Below are 18,639 nucleotides of genomic sequence, written 5' to 3' on the forward strand. Positions count from 1 at the left end.
AATCACTGGCCATCTGATTAAGCTTGATTTCCAGTTCCTCCTCTTCTCAAAGGCCAGAGGATAAGGCCAGAATTTCCAACTCTCAAATGAAGTATATCGCAACAACAGAATAAAGGAGCTATGCACTGAGTACTATGTGGGAATTATCTATGAGCTCACAGGAGTCACCTTATTAGCACAAACTCAGGTGTGGTTGAAAAGGGATCATTATGAATAACAAGAGATACTCCTATCACTCAGGGAATTCCAGAGGTTCTTGAAGCTGTTTGTCAGGAAGTGGGGAAAAAGACGAGACATATTTTTATTATGTCACAGATATTTAATAAAATTTTGTCACAGGTTAAAAGGACAGAGTCTTTGTTTCAGGAACGAACAATTAGAATAGCAGAGATGGGAAAGACATGAACATTCCATGTTAATATAGCCATGAAATGAGTGCACATCAGTGTAGCAAAAGATAGATGCAAGTAGGAAAATTATATAAGAGTAATTATCAAAAAGGAAAAAACGCATTAGACATATTTCACATACGGTCTTGCTCATGGGCAAATAAATCCAAGTGATTGTTATCCTAACATATTAACAGATCTGGATTGGTAGGAGAACTCTCATTGGAATTATTCATCTCATCATGAATACTTAGTTTATACAGCCTCGAAGAAAAAGATTTAATTTTAAGATGGAATGAGTTTAGCTTTTCTGAATTTTTTTCTAGTTAGAACAGCTGTTCATATATATTTGCCTATTCCCCAAATTCCCCTTGCCAGTCCCCCAGAGAAATTGTCTTCATGAATTCAATAAGAATTATATTATTGAGAAACTCAGTGATCCTCATTTTATTATTTGCAAGTTACTGTTAGGCAATGTCAGTATTTTACTATCTGCAACCATATAATCCTACTCTGATATAAAAGATGACATGGAATAGTTGGGTAAAGATTGTGTGGGGAGTCAAATGGCCAGGGTCACATTTATGAATCTGACACTAATTTAATATGTGATTATACAGCAACCACTTAGCTTGTATGAACTCTAATTTCCTCATTTGTCAGAGTTCAGGATTTAACATTTCATGATTCCTATTGACTTCAAGTTAGAGGATAATAATCTGGCCTATATACACATACCAATCACCCAGACTTTCTTTATACAAATCAGTAGTATGTCAGACCATAGGAAGGGATTGAAAATATAGATCCTTCACTTTTTATGGATTTTCAGAGAATCGCTTTAATAAATCTTAATATAAAACATAACTTTGCTAATGGATCAGATATCACCTTTCATCCTCTTGGCTTACTTTTGACTCTGGCCACAACTATGACAATCAGCTTTTCAGCACTGTACCTCAGCTGTACTTCCTGTTTTCTGCACCAAAGCACCCCTGATACTGTGGCAGTAGAGTCACAGAGTCCACTGAACTCGGGCGTGCACAAGGGTGTGCACAAAGTGATGGAGAGTTAGCGGCCCACGGAGCCATCCTGAGCACTGGGGGAAGGATCAGAAGGGTAACTCCCCCTCCCTTCCATCCCTTAGAAGCCCAGCTCTGAGGGGCATTCTGTAAGTTTCTCAGAGGCTTCCAGTGGGATTCGTCTCAGTTGCCCTCAGCAGAGATCAGATCAATTATGCACACTGTCCGCTCTTGTTTTCTCTGCATTTCAGCCTCCCTGAGGTCACTTCCCAAATAAACCACCTGCCCACAAGCTCAGGCTCTGTTTGTGGCCAGGAGCTTACCAAGGCTAAAGAAATAGGTACTAGAAATATTCTAGAAAATGGATCTAAGGAAATAGGTACTAGAAATATTCTAGAAAATGGATCTGAAAGAGAAGATTCTGGAACCGGGCTACTCACTGGCTCCATGGCAACAAGGATACCATTTCTCGGTCATTAACCTTGACCTTCAGTAGCATTACAATTACTAGAACTCTCACCAGTGGTAGATTAGGATGAGTCACAGGTGGAATTTCACCTTGACTGATCTTGAACAATATGGAGTCTATGGGATATATAGGTTGGTTGTATTTTGTTAACTGCTATAGAAACCTTGTAAAAATAAAATAACAGGTTCTTATCTAACAGTCATCAACTTCAGAGGTGCTTTGAAAGCCAGAGGTCTCCATGTTTTAAAAGGTCTTCACCTCCTGCAGCTGCAGGGCAGATTGTGCTATAAACCAGACTTTAGATTTAATTATGAGGGTAGCAATGCTACTAAGGAAACTAAATGCCTCCGTAGAGTTCCTATATGAAAGTGACAGGAGAAGAAAGAACACCTCACACCTGTGTGAGGGCATTTGGGATAGAGAATCTTGGATTCCTAAATTCCACCAAAACCTGCTCAATAGAGGAGAGCTGCATACCCATGTCCAAAATCCCCATAAACATGTCCGCTGAGGTGACCGCTGCTCAAGACAAAGGTGCACAACTTGCTCAAGTCCAGTTTCACCTCTAATCACCACCACTAATTTAATAATGAGAGTTGGGGCAAATAGAAAAATATAATCCCTGTTCCTCAAGGACATAACAAAACCCTAAAATAATTGCAGAATATGGCTAATGTGTTCCATCAAGTATGAGGGAGTGGATCTTGAGAGGGAATGGAGAATTGTGAAATAGAAAGATGAATAGATGAGAATTTCTTGACATGAGAGCCTGAGTCATGGGGCTCTGAGTTTAACTTCCCAGAAAGCACACTGGAAGCTGAGTATACTACCATGGTGGGACGTCTCCTGGAAACCTGGACACACCAGTGGTCTACAGTAAATGGGTGGAGACGCTGGCATAGCCTTGCCATAGATAGTACTGCAAAACGTGCAAGAGGCTCAGGAGGTGGAAATGTTATAATGGATTGATTTTGTAAGACAAGAGAACCCACCATCTGACTATGTTCCCTGAAAGGACTTAAAATACACAACAACACTAAGAAAATAAGGAACATAATGATGAAAGGGACCAGCACGTTGAGGAGATTGCTGGTGGTTTTTCTCTGTAGACTGGAGCTGGCAGTAAGAGGTCCTTCTGTGTAGCTGAGCTCCCTGACATCATGGATGGTTCTGAAATGGTGAAGTCCAAGTTGTGGCACTTAACTCACAGAATCAAAGTGCACATAGTGAACGAAGTGGGCAGAGAGGCCTAAACGGCAGCCAGGTTACCTGGATCCTCAAGGATCTGTGGCGATGTTTATCCTTATAAACAATAACCCGTCTCAGGACCGGTTTCAGCTCGGGGAACTGCAGCTTGTTCCACACACCACAGGCCTCATGGAGAGGTTGCAGCCGGCTACCACATGAAGCATCCGTGAGACGTTTGGCTTCACAAAAAGCACAGGAAGGTCTGAGCGATGTCAGTGACGACGGGGCCCATCTTTCGCTCCAGCCCGGCTGCGGAAACCAGCTTCGTGCAGGCGTGACGGGGCAGGGCCTCGCCTTCGCGGCGCTGTCCTGCAGTGGACCCGGGGTGGGACTTGCCCGCAAAGTCTGACGCATGCGCACTCTACAGCACTGTGGACGGTCGAGGCCCGTGGGACTCTTTGCAGGAGAGGACAGGAGGCTGCGAAGGGATGCTCTCTACTGAGTCCTCAGGGGGCACATTCTGTACAGCTTCTCAGAAGTTCCTGGTGAGTTCGAGGCCTAGTTGTCTACAGAGCATAACTACTAGGGTAGCACGCCCTTGGTTTTGCAATGGAGGTTTTATTACTATTCAGATATGGTGAGGCCAACAGATTAAGAGATGACGCTCATTGAAAAGACAGTGTGTTACAGTTCCCAAGGGGAGCGGGCACATGACACCATGCTGGTCCAACGGGGAAGCACCAGGGTATAGGGGGCCGGGTGGGGGTGGTAAAGAAGACCCTTTATTGCGTTTTTTTTGCAGGAAGGAATGGGTGAGGCAGGATAAACAGTAAGCAGGCTAAAAAGTATTTGAATAATTTCAGCAGGCTCCTGGGTGTAGAGGTTCACCCTAGTAAAATCTGGTACATGGCCCTGGGGTGATTAAGCAGAGGAATAATAACTGGAAGTGTAATAGCCCCATATAGAAACAGTTTGGGGGCCGGGTGGGAGAATGGATGCTGGATTAATTTGTTTGCATATGAAAATCACACCCCCCAGGACAGAGATTTCCAGCTATCTTTGGTCATAAACTAACCCTGGGAGGGGAAGTTTCTCCGGAGACAGCAAGGGCCCAAATATTAAAGTACCAGAAATACAAAAAATGAAAAGACATGGTTAATGCACTCCTCTATTTGCTTTCCTTCCTTCTCTGCTTCACTCTGTTCAGGTTTCACTCCTATTTGCTGAAATTGCTTTACAAATAAATGACCTTTCTGCTGACTCTAGTCTGATGCATTGCTTTCATAGAAGGGGAGAGTAGACAGAGAACTGGGTGAGTGCTCCGAGCTCCGGAAACCCAGGCTAAGAAAAAATCTTTCTAATCCATTCATTCACCTTCATATTTCATTTCAGTATCTCAGATTTTGACTCTATGCTATGCATAGTCAACAGATTCAGTGGCCATGACTATATGGCATACACATGGCATTTCTAAAGAGAAATGATTTGTGAAAGCAAAGATGCTATGTTATAATTCTTGTTGTTGTTGTTCATCAAGAACCAACGAAATTACTCAGGTAGTTGAGCACTAGGGACGTCCGTCTTGGGCATCTATAAATGTTACTGGCTTCTTGTTTCTCCTTCAGCAACCCCTGTGATGGAACTCCTGCTGTGATAGGAGAAAAAGCAGTCCCCACTGCATGCTGCCCAACTTCAGGGATTGTGGAAATCAGGGCCCCCTAATCTCCCTGGAGAACAGCTTGGTTTTCCATCTTTTCGGCAAATATTCTTCCAGGCAGACACCTCCTGTAGCATTTTCATAGGGTGCCTTAGGTAATGGAAAGCAATCAAAGATTGCATTTCAGAAAAGTCCATTACGTGGCATTTATTATTATTTTTTTAATTAGTGAAAAAGTTTAAGAATTAAATGTAAAAAAAAAAAAGTTAAATTATTTTGCTAGCTTAAACAAACAGGAAGAAAGAAAAGATCTATACTAGATTAACTGCCCTGTATTTCAGAATGGGAAATTCCTTGGCACGAGCCATCAATTTTCCCCTTTCTGAGATTTCCCTGTGTACTTTCTTAAGGATCTGAATTTGGAAATCCAAATACGTCAGGGACTAAATTATTTAGAAATTACCCTGAATACCAGATTAGTGAGATGATCTAAAAATAACTGAGGTAATGTAATGCAGAAGGTAACTAACGACCTGTAAATGCAGGTTCCTCTACAACTCGCCCGTTAGGGAGTGGTTAATGTTTCTCAAATGACTTCTGTGGGAACTGGATGCTTCACAGGAATTGGTAATAGGAGATGATACAGTGATTTTGCCATTATGTCCTGACTTGAACAATATATAAACAAACCATCTTTCTAAACAAATATATCCATAAATGCTTAAGAAATGCATCAAATGCCGGTAACAGCATGAAAATCTGCACTTGTTATCAGATTTCTTGAGCTTTATTTGTCAGAATCCATTTTGCAGAGCACACAGCATCGTTTTTTTTTCTTTTTCTTTTTCTTTTTCTGTAGCAATAGGCTATGCTAACACTCTAGTGTAAAACTTCCATTGCAAGCTAAAGTTAATCAGAAGTTCTCTCTTCATTTGTGCCTATTTCAATTGGTCCTTATGTAGATAATCAAGTAATTTAGGGGCTAACACAGTGAATTGAAAATAAGAGGAGAAAGAAGCATTTCTTACAAGGTGTGATGCTGTAAGAGAATCAAAAGAGGAAAAAAAAAACAAAAACAGAGCTGAAAGGGATTAAAATTGCTTACCACCAAGCTCTTTATTTCATAGATGTGCAAAATAAAACAGAGATGGGTTAAATTGACTCGCCCCAGGTAAAGTACTTAAGAAACAGCAGAGGTTCAGGTCTGTCCCCTCCCTGTTGAGTGTTCTTTCCTCTAAAGCACACTGTGCCCCTCCAAAGGCATTAGGAAAGGAGCCATAGGATCTTGCAGCAAACTGCGGAGACACAGGGTGCTATAACAGCAGACGGACCAATCAGTACAAAGCAGGTAGTAGCTAACGTTTTCTTTAAAAATGGGCCAAGCGGCCTCATATTTGTACCCATAACTGCATGGCACTAATTAAGAAGTGAAAAATTACAGGCAAGCAACATTCTGCTCACAATACCTTTTATTTTATTCAGCACTATGCAGAAAAGAAAACGAGGAGAAAAGGAAAATAGCAACTATAGCTAGTAATTTGATCATACTTGCTAATTAGACTACTCTGGCATTTTATATTGACCTATCTGAAAATATTATCAGACAGGTAAGCAGTGTCCTTGAGTGCAAATCTAAGTCAATGGGTGTGAGCAGGAGAAAAGAGTACCACTCTGCCAAGGAAAGGATCCCAGAATTATTCAGTCTGGTAGAGTAAAAGGAATGTAGTCTTTGGAATCAGAGGGGCTAAGAGCTGCTACCCTTTTTTTTTTAATTTAATTTTTATTTTATATTTGTTTATTTTGTTTAGAGACTGAGTCTCATTGTGTCACCCAGGCTAGAGAGCAGTGGCCTGATCATAGCTCAATGTAACCTCAAACGCCTGGGCTCAAACAATCATCTTTCCTCAGCCTTACAGATGTGCATCCAACAGGCCTGGCTAAGTTTTGTTGTTGTTGTTGTTATATAGTGGGTCTTGCTATGTTGCACAGGCTAGTCTCGAACTTCTGGCCTCAACCTATCCCCCCATCTCAGCCTCTCAGAGTACTGAAATTATGAGCATGAGCCACTGCACCCAGTAACACTTTACTGGACATGTGCTTGATGCTTTTGACTTAAGCAATCTCAGCTATAACATGGGACTGATAATAAATACCACTTGTCAGGATTAAATGAGAGATAATGAGATAACATATATAAAGTCAATTCCATAAAATTTATGCTCAATACATGGGAATTGTGGTCAGTTTTTTATTTTATTAAGAAAACATTCAAATCCCTATGAAGAGTAGCATAATAGTATAATATGTCACTGTGAACCTATCACCCAGCTTCAACAATTAAAAACTTATGGCTACTCTTGTTTTATCCATATCTGCATCCACCTCCTGTAATATTTGAAAACAAATACCAGAACATTATTTTTCATCTTTTTATATTAATAGTTCAACATGTATCCCTGAAAGATAAAGCTTCTTTTATAACCTAACCAAAAACTATTGTCACACTTCCAAAACAGTAATAATTCATAATATTATTAAATATCTAGTCTATGTTCAAATTTTTAAATTGCATTGTGGACATTATATGTGGTTTCGTGTTTTCCAGCTTATTTGAATCAGAATCCAGATGAGATTGGTTGATATGTGATCACCATGATAATGATGGTAAGGATTCCTGGCACTGAGTGCTATAATTTTGGAATGGAAATAACCTCTATAAGTAATGTAACATTACTACTAGATTTTAAAGAATATAATATATAATAAATCAGGCCAAATTTCTTTTCTTTCTTCCACTCACCTCAAAGGAATGATGAACTTAGTTATCGTGACAAAAGCCCCCATGTTGATGCCATCTGCGAGACTCACCCTGCTCTTTCCCTTTATGGACCGGTAGAGCAGGGTCACAAAGCCACAGGAGACCAGTGTGAGTGTGGGGTGAGGACGAGACACATGAGCGTTGGGGGTTTGGTGGTGCTGGCATTTGGAGGGTCAAGTCAGACAGGGTCTGTCTTGGTGCCTATGTTTTTGTGGTGACAACACATATTCTTCTCCTATCATTGTGCTTAGCAACAGTTGAATTCCTACCAACAGGGTTTTACTAAGTCATGTTTTCTCTAAAGATGTAATAATTCATAAAGAGAAGCTAAACAAGGAAATGGCCCATGTCCCTATCTTGGGCTAGAGGGGCAGAATACAACAGTGGAACAGCAATTAAAACGTATGCAAGAGAATTGGAGAGATAATATGCAAATTCAAAGATGTGCAATCAGTAAAGCTGGTAGAGGCTGCCTCTTTTATCTTCTCTACACTATGCTGCAAATAAAGGTGCTGTATTGGTGAATAATAACATAATCCTTGCAATTAATTTCAGCTCTCTGTGTATATATATGATACATATGTAAATTGTTATATTGGGGATGACTGATATTATATGTAAGGAGATAAGAGAGAACACACCTCCAGCTGCCTCTTGTGTCTAAGATGATGTAGCTAAAAGTAAGAATAAGGGTGTCTATGACTGAGCTGAAGAAACAGATGGAAGGAAAAAACAAATACAAAACGTACATTGTTACTTCTATGTTATTCTAAAAGTCATTAGTCTGCACTTGCTTACAAATAGGATTCTTAAATATTTGTAGTACATCATGGATTAAAACATCAGTCCCAGTTGAATAATAGTTAGCATCGTATATGCTTAAATAAGTTAAACCACCATGCAATTATGTTCCAGTTTCACTGAAGTTGGTCCAGACTCAGCTGAGTTAGGCCATGTGTAAGATGTTATTTCAATCACCCAATTGTTTAAACAAAGCCTGAAAAGGGAGGCTGTCCTCTGAAATAAATCATACATTTTCTTTAAAAGGGAAGTGAATCTGCATTATATACAAATTTATTACTATACAATAATTTAGTCAAGAGTTGAAATAACATTTTGGGAAAAATAAGAGGGGCTTGGTAATCAAATCTGAGGAAAGCCCGATTATTAATACAATAGGATCTTGACTTATATTAATTCATATAGAGCAGCTTTCTGGCATATGGTGCTCAAAAAAAAAATTTGGCATGAACAAATAAAGTAATGACAGCATGATTTTTCCAGACAAAGATGGACTTCCACCAAGTGACCAGGGCCCTGGTGAATGGCACGGATAGCCATCTGATCTGGCAGGGGAGACGCTGATAAATCATCCCCAAGTTCTGTGGAGGTTGCTTCCCACGTGCTATTTGAAGCTGCCATGGTCTCTCCCCTCAGCTACTTTCTGACCTGAGTCACACAGGTTCTCTACACTTTCGTCTGAGTGATCTTTTAAAAATGCATCTCTGCCACCCACCCACTCCCTCACGTCTGTCCCTTCCCATTAAACCCCTTAAAGCCTTCCAATTATTCTAAAGATGAAGACCCAGATACTTAAAATGACCCAGGAGACTTAGGCTTCATCTTCAGCCGAGCGGGCTGTTCCTTCTCTGAGTCTTCCACTGCTCGGCTCCCTGGCCCCGCGACTGAACGGACACTTTCTTCATAAAGCCCTTGAATATGCACCTTCCTCAGCCTTGACTGCTGCTGCTTTTGCTTTTTGCAAGTTAACATTTATTCATATTCCAGCTATTTCAGCTAAAACCTGACTTCTTTGAGACTGCCTTCTATAATCCTCCAGAGTAGGTAAATCCTTACTGTTTATAAACTCTGATGATATCAAGTAACTTTATCATCAAAGCACTTGTAACAGTTTGTTTATTTTCATGGTTATTTAATCAATAACTGATTTCACCAAGAGAGTCTCACTCAAGGGGCAGTAGAAAGTATATCTCTTTTGCTCACTTTTATATTCCAACACCTAACAAAAAAACTGATACATAATTACTTGCATAGATGAATGCATTCTTTCACATGGTGAACATAAATAAAAAATAGCTTTTATCTTTTAAATGTTGAAGGAAATTTTATAGATACAGCAAAACCTCTACTATTTCTTTTTTTTTTGTTGTTTGTTTTTTTTTTTGAGACAGAGTCTCACTTTATTGCCCAGGCTAGAGTGAGTGCCGTGGCGTCAGTCTAGCTCACAGCAACCTCAAACTCCTGGCTCAAGCAATCCTCCTGCCTCAGCCTCCCAAGTAGCTGGGACTACAGGCATTCGCCACCATGCCCGGCTAATTTTTTGTATATATATATTAGTTGGCCAATTAATTTCTTTCTATTTATAGTAGAGACGGGGTCTCACTCTTGCTCAGGCTGGTTTCGAACTCCTGACCTGGAGCAATCCGCCCGCCTCGGCCTCCCAGAGAGCTAGGATTACAGGCGTGAGCCACCGCGCCCGGCTTCTACTATTTCTTAAAGTGGTTCCATGATTGATCAGAAGCAAGTATATTTAAAGCAATTCATTCAATGAGCTATATTTTATAGAACCTCTATCTTATACCCAGTACTATGGAAAATGTAAAAGGGAGTTCTACATTTTTAAAAAATTAAGGTATAATTTAGATACAGCAAAATCCGCCCTTTGTTGTGTACAGTTCTGAAAGTTTTGGCAAAAATATACAATTGTGTAATCACCAGCTCAATGAAGGTATAGGACAGTTTCATCACTCTAGTTCATCACACCCACCCACCCCTGTTCATTTGTAGACCTCCCCAAACCAATAGCCCGTACCCAACACTGATTTATTTATTTTTTCCTTTATTTGAAAGATCATTTAAAACATATAATTTGCAGCCTTTTAAATCTGACTTCTTTTACTTAAAATAATGCATTTTAGGTCCATCCATTTTGTTGCATCTAGCAATAGTTCATCCCTCTTTTTTTAATAGCTCAGTGTCATTTGATTATATGGATGTATCACAGTTTGTTGATCCATTTCTAAGTTGAGTGCCATATTGACAATTTCCATTTTGTGGCAATTGTGGATAAAACTCATCTAACCATTCACATACCATTTTCTGTGTGAACATTGGTTTTCCTTCCACTTGGATAAATACCTAGGAGTTTGATTGCAGGGTCATATAATAAGTGTATGTTAATTTTAGAAGAAATTGCCAAAGCTTTTCCAAAGTGGCTGCAATGTGTTTTATTCTCACCAGAAATGTGTAAGAGTTTCAGTTGTTCCATACCTTTGGAAAAACTTGGTATTATCCATCTTATTATTCTAACATTCTAATAAATTCATAGTAGTATCCCATTATGGCTTTAGTTTGCATTTGTTTCATGAAACATGATGTTGAGCACATTCTATATGCTTGTTTACCATCCTTGTATCTCTGATGAAAGATGTTATTTCAATCACGCAATTGTTTAAACAAAGCCTGAAAAGGGAGGCTGTCCTCTGAAATAAATCATACATTTTCTTTAAAAGGGAAGTGAATCTGCATTAGATACAAATGTCTGTTGGAGTCTTTTTTGCATTTTTATTGGTTTTTTGGTTTCTTATTGCTGAGTTATAGTAGTTCTTTATAACTTCTGTATACTCAGCATTTATCAGATATGTGGTTTGCAAATATTTTCTGTCAGTACATACTTGTCTTTTCATTCTTTTTACAGTGTTTCTGAAGAGTAGAAATTTATAATTTGGATGAAATTTATCAAGTTTCATGCTTAACAGATCATGCTTTTAATGTCATATTCAAGAAATCTTTGTATAATGCAAGGTGACAGTGATATTCTCTTCTAGACATTTTATAGCTTTTCATTTTACAATTTGGTATTTGACCCAATCTTGAGTTAATTTTTCTATAAGTTATAAGGTTTGTGTTACATTTCTTTTTTGCTTTGTATATATATATATGTATATATACATATATATATATATATATATATCAAAATTTCCAGCACCATCTGTTGAAAAATGTATTTCTCTATATTAAGTTGCTTTTGTGGTATTGTTGAAAATTGATTGAGTCTATTTTCATGCTCTTATTATTTTACATTTTTGGTGCTATTGTAGATTGTTTTGATTTTATTTTTGTATTGCAATTTCCATTTATTCATTGCACACATATAGAAAAATAGTTGATTTTTTTATGTATGTTGTGATATTGTTAAGCTCCTTTATTTGTTAGAATAAGTTTTTAAAAAAAATTCTTTGAGATTATCTATAAAGAAAACCATGTCCACAATTACAATCAGTTTTATTTCTTCATTTCCAATCTGTGTAATTTTTCTTTCTTTCTTTTCCCTTGTTGTATTAGCTAAGAACATCATAAAATGATAAGTAGTCATGAGGGAAGTAAAGATACATGCTTTATTTCCAATCTTAGGTAAAGCATTCAAATTTTTGCCATAAAGTATGATATTAGCTGTAGTGTTTTCATACATTCCTTTTATTAGATTAGGAAGTTACCTTTCTACCTGTTTTGCTGAGAACTTTTGTCATGAATAGGTGTTAAATATTGTCCATTGAATCTCAGTTGTTAAAGTTCTGGACACATTGTTGTTCATATTAATAGTGTGTCCTTCTTAGTCTTTCAACTACTGTGTGGTCTGTAGCAGTGCCCCTTCTTTTGTTTTAGATGTTTGTAGTTTTAGTCTTATCTCTTTATATTTTGGTAGTTCTGATTACAGACTTATCTTTTTTATTTATCTTTTCAAAGAATAAACTTTTAATTTTATATTTTTAAAATTTTCTATTGTCAATAGTGTTTATTTCTCTTCCAATTGTCATTAATTTTCCCTTTCTGTTTTGATTGGGCTTGATTTACTATTTTTGGTTTTATTAAGGTGATGCTTACATATTTTATTTGAGTCTTTCTTTTTTTTTTTTTTTTTTTTTACCCACATCAATTTCTGTTTATTAATCTACAGGTTCTCCTTGCACTTCTTTAAAGCAGGTCTCGGAATCACATAATAACCAAAGATAATATAAATATATGTCAACAATTAGAAAGTAAAATGAAGTATCAGTGCAATTATGTACAGGTTCGTAACTGTGAACACCACAGTTAATGTTATAAATTTCTTTATAAGCTCTGCATTAACTACATCCTAGATATGCTATGTTTTCTTTCCATTCAATTCATTTTTCCCCCTTAATCTTCATTGTGATTGTGTCTTTAATACATGGGCTTTAAAAAAAAGTTTTGTTTAATTTACAGATATTTGAGACTTTTTTCCAAGTAGCTTTTTGGTGGTTATTTCTACTTTAACTATATCCTATTAAGAAAATGCACTTAGTATGAGTTAAATTCTTTTATTTTGAGAAAGCCTTATTTTGAACCAAAATATGATCTGTCTTACTTAATAGTCCATATGTACTTTAAAGGAATATATATTCTGCTGTTGTCAGGTGGGGTGCCCTGTACATTCCAATTAGGTCAAACCGGTTGCTATTGTTCAGCTCCCCTACATCTTTATTAATTTTCTGTTTACTTTTTTATTGAATACTAGAGGAAGAGTATCAGATGCTGCAAATATTATTGAAGATTTGCTTATTTCTTCTTTTAATTCTATCAATTTTTTAGCTGTATCGAAGCTCTGTTGTTAGATGTATGCACAATTGTGGTATTTGTCTTTTTCTTTCTATTTGAACATTCTATCATCATGTAGCATCCTCTTTATTCTTGTTCTGAGGTCTACTTTATCTAATATTAATATAGCCAACACTGTGACACTTCTTTTTTAATTCATGTTAGCATGATCTTACAGTTTTCCATTCTTTTCCATTTTTACTTTTCTATACTTATATTTCACATGTGTGTGCATATATGTACATGGTTTCTTATAGACAGAATCTAGTTGGTATTTCCTTTATTGAACATGATAATCTCTCTTTTATTGCTAAGTTTAGACTTTTTAAATTTAAGGTAGTTATTGATATTATTGGAAAAAATATATATGCTTGCTAGTTATTTTCTAGCAAGTTATTTTCTAGCAGTTATTTGTTTCATCACATCATTGTTTTTTCTTTCTCTTTTTTTTCTTCTTTTTCTTTAATAATCATTTTTTTAGGATTCCACTTTATCTCCAGTGATAGATTATTTACTATAAACCTTAAAAATTGTTTTTAGTGGCTTGATTAGGGTCTATAAAATGCATCTTTAATTAATCACAGTCTATCTTATAATAATATTTCATTCATAGTGTATAAGCAGTACAGTGAAAGATTCCCTTCTATCTTTAGAACTATTTTTGTCATTAATTTTACTTCTATATAAGCTAAAAAGGCAAAATTCATTGATACAATTTTTGGTATAGAAGTCAGTTATCATTTATAGCAACTAAAAGTAAGAAAAAAATAGAATTTATATTTATCCTCATTTATGCCCTTTCCATGTCTCTTTATTCCTTTTTGTAGATGTAAATTTTTGTCTGCTGTCTTATTTCTTCTGCCTAAAGAACTCTCTTAAATATTTTCCCTAGAACAGATACACTGGTAATAAGTTTCTATCATTTTTCTTTGTCTGAAAAGATCTTTTTATCACCTATATTTTGAAAATAGTTTCACTGGATATAGGATTACAGGTTAACAGTTGTTTTCCTCCTACAATTTAAAGATATTGCTCCATTGTATACTCCTTGCCCAGTTTCTCATAAAAAATTGCTGTAATTCTTATCTTTGTTACTTTTATGTAATGTGAGTTTTTCCTTTTTTATCTTTGATTTCCAAAATCTTGGATATCTCTCTCTGTCTCTCTCTCTGTCTTTAAATTTATCTTGCTTATCATTCTCTGAGATTCTTATGATTTGGTGTATTTCCTTGATTTTTGAAAATATTTGCCATTGTCTCTTCAAATATTTATTCTACAACAGTTTTTCTTTCTTCTTCAGGGATTCCTCATTGACATACATTGGACTGTTTGATATCACTCCACATTGCTTGCATCTTTGTTTTTTGGATTGTTTGCCTTTTTCCTTGTGTTTCAGGCTGTGAATTGATCTATTATTAATCTATGTCAGAGTTTATTAATTATTTCCTCAGCTTTGTTGAATCTACTATTTAGGCCACTGAAGGCATTATGGTTATAATTTCCTCATTTCTAGCATTTCCATTATTATAACCAAATTCCTGCTTATAGTTTTCATCAATCTGTTGGATTCCTCATCTGAATGGGCATGCATCCACATTTTCTACTAGACTTTAGCATATTATTCATAATTATTTCAAATTCCTTTTTTGGTATTTCCTACAACTGTATTATATCTGAATCTGCTTTATCTTTAGATAGTGTAATTTTTTTTTTTTTTTGCTTCTTTGGCTATATCATAATTTTTCATTGAAAGCTGGCATATTATGTGGGATAGTAGATAAAAATAATTAGCATTTATGCCTGAAAATAGACACCCCTCTCTATTCGCTTATTTATTTTGCTAGGCTTTTAGTATAGGAGGGTGAATCTATCAGAAATTCAGCTTTAAGCTTCAATGCATCTCAGTCTTCTGATTCCTCTAGCATTAAATTGTATTTTAGGTTGGGCTGGTTTGCCAAAAGTTTTTTCTCACTGTTCTATCTCTGCTGTAGGTCTTTCTTTTGCACCGGTGCCTCAGGGAAGGTCTCTCTCCATGCTTTTGAGCCCCTTCTAGTAATAATTTGTTCCTCCATGCTTTCTAGGCTGGGAAAAGGAGAAAAGGAACATTCTCTCATTTTGTTTAACTACCAGTCTTTCCAGGTATTGCATCCCTGAGACTGAAGAGGGGGCCTTCTTAGTGATCTTGCACTGCCCCCCGGAAGTAGGGGTCTCTGATCATTTGAGCCCAAGGCATATTGTTGCTGCTTTCCTAGGGGCAGGGACCCCTTTTTCTAGAGGTAAAGGGTTTTAGGGTTTTTTTTTTTTCCCTCATCTCTGTTTTTTGTTTTCATCTGTCCCTAGCTGCACACATACTTCACATGTGGTCTCAGGGAGACACAAGATTTTCGCCCTTTCACAGGTGAAACTACCTTTACAAATTGATAAAGGGGTGCAACATGAGAACTGTGGTAAGGGCCTAGCTAAAATTAAGGAACAGGCATAGCTAAAATAATGATAATAATTAGCTACTGTCCCCTATTTGCCTCTCTATAATTGCCACTCTGGAGCCACATAGCTGGTGGTCATAAAAATTCTTAGCTTTCTCCATAGATAACATCAACCTTTTGAAACCTAGGGGTAGTTTCTGTGATAACTTCCAGGTCCCACATTCTGGTGGAAGAGTTGACCTACCCAGACCAGTGGCCCATACTGAGGAGCTGACTCATCTGGTTTTGTGAGCCCCATCCAAGAACCTGGTCAGCAAAGAAGACACTTTCTACCAACCTGTGGTTCTGCCCCAAACACAGCCAATGAGCAGCTTGGCATAGGTGATGCCAAACTTTAAAAACCATGTCTCCCAAATTGTCGAGGAGGTAGATTTGAGAAATTCCTCATGTCTCCCTGCTTAATGCTGTTAGGAATTAAAAACTGTTTCTCTATAGTAAACCCTACTGTCTTGGTGTATTGACTTCCTCTTGGGCAGTGGGCAAATCAACCTGGTTGGGTGGCAATGCAGACAGCTGGAATCTTTTGTTCCATAGGGGTAATGAGGTTGAAAAGCTGGGTGGGGCTTCATGCTTTCTTGCAGTGAGTACTGTTCCCTTTTCCAGGGCTACATAACAAAGGAGACTTTCTTGAGATTGTCCCTGTTGCAAATGAGACCCAGTGAGATCTGTGGAGACCTTGCAAGAGGGTATGACTTCCTCTTGGATCAGCAGCTCCAGAGATTGTATTTTCTTACACTATTGCACACTTAACCTTTAGCAATGTATTAGAAAGATAAGCTGAATTCTTCTGCTGACCTGTATGTTGAGCATCTTCCTCAGGTAAGCAAGTATTTGTCCCTTCTCCCTCCTTGGAGATACCTGTCTTTTGTTGGACGGTTTAGCCTAGTTATGTTTTTTTGTTTTGTTTTTTGCCCTGTGACCTCAGCTCTCTGATATATTCAAGAAAAGTTGTGATTTTGCAAATTATCTGCATCTTTTTGTTATAATTCTGGGAGCAAATCTTTTGTACATCATATACAGAAGCTGGAAGTTCCCAACATGTTTTAGCAAATACAAAAGATAAAAATAAAAATACATTTTGGGAATTTATTTAAGAATGTATGGCATGGAAGAAATTAAATGATATCAGACAGCCTTATAGGAGGTACCAAGAATAAATTACTGATTATAAGTGAAAGGAAAATTCAAAAGTGAGAGAATAGGGAAATGATGGTCAGGAATAATTTTTAAGAGAAAGAGCTACCACCATTTGGGTAGGAGCTGAGAATTTATATAATTTAAATGTATGCATAACTTATATTCATCTCACTGAGAACAGATACATTTTAGAAAAATGAGGACACCAGGTATTGTCCAGTTTAAACGTTAGTTTCAATATCTTCACCCACATATGAGCAAGAATAGCCAGCAACATTTTTTAATTAGGCCACACATGTTTTCCCTTTCCTGCCCTTCAAAATAAAAGCAGTAGTGAAAGGATAACTAGGAAGGTAGTCTGAATAAGACAGAACAAAAGGATTGTCATACTCACAAATGCTAAGTGATTAAGGATATAGCAGGCACCAAGCTGTACTAGTAAATGTAATTTAGAAAGAAAATCTCAAAAAATATACATTATTGCTGTTATTCAGTCACATAAATTGTGGTGAAAATTTCCAAAAGTTCCCATAATTGATATAAGAGAATAATAGTTATTACAGTAAGTAACTTTGTTAAAGTGTTTCAAAGTCCAATCCAGGTCTTTGTTAAAAGTTTCTAAAGTCCTAAGTCAAGAATGAATTGTAATTCAACTTTGTTAAAGTCCTAAGTTCTAGTCTTTGTTAAAGGATTTCAAAATCCTACGTCAAAATGAACTATAATTCATCATTCAGTTCCAGCAACACAAGTATTTGGAAGAGAAAGAGGAAGAAAGAAAGCTATCTAGCTTTCTATTTCTATGAGTAAGGAGCCAGTTATCAGAAATTCCATATTGGTTAAATCTTCATTTCACTATAGGTCAATACAGAAGAAAGAAAACATTTTTCTACAAAGGTCTATGTTGCTGTCAGATGGCAGCACATTAAATTGTTTGAAATATCCACATCCTGGCATGTGAGTATTTTTCAAAGCTAACTATTCATAAAATGTTGACATATCATTACTGTAACTGTCAACAGACACGGATACTGGTATGATCACATGAAATTCTATTCTCGAGAAGACCAGAAATCACAAGACTACAATGAGAATTTTCAGAATGCTAGTACTCAAAACAAGAAAATGGTTAGATTTATCTAAATGTATGACAATTTGATTAAGAGGAACTGCTTTAAAACAAGAAATTTTGAAATAATCACTAAGTCAGAATGATTCAAATAGTATCACAGGTCATTAGGGAGTACTATTAATTATATTGACTAAACTTATTAAAGCATACAGCTTTGTAGACCATCATATATGGGAAAATCTTTTTAAATATTATGGTAAGTTTATGCCAAACCTTGACTGCATTAACCATGGCTTAAAATATTGATGCACATGTTTTTTTATGTCCTTGGGATGTTAAGTTTTTACTAGTTTATTTATGTCATATTAATGTTGGGATTTTAATATTTGTTTTAAGCAATCTTGGGGGAATTTAATTTGAGGAAGAGGATAAATTCTGGAAATAGATTTCCTTCATTTATTCTCTAGTTAGTGATTTTAAAAAAGCATCCAATTTAACAAATTTGAGATATTTTCTTAAATATCTTCAAAAAGTTTATAAATTATAAAAATATCAAATGTTTAAAAATAAATTTATAATTTTCTTCTAATATAGGTATTATTCTCACTTTTAGTAGTTTATCCATCACTAACATTAATCGAGGACACCATATATTGAGTAATTATTTTGTAACAGGGAAAAGTGATTGTGGTTTTGTGTGTGTTGATTTATGCTCAATAGCATCCTAGCAGCTAGGTTAGCTCCAGTATTTCTTAAATAGGGAA

This window comes from Microcebus murinus, chromosome 15 (genome assembly GCF_040939455.1).
Source record: "Microcebus murinus isolate Inina chromosome 15, M.murinus_Inina_mat1.0, whole genome shotgun sequence".
In the NCBI taxonomy this organism is placed as follows: domain Eukaryota; kingdom Metazoa; phylum Chordata; class Mammalia; order Primates; family Cheirogaleidae; genus Microcebus; species Microcebus murinus.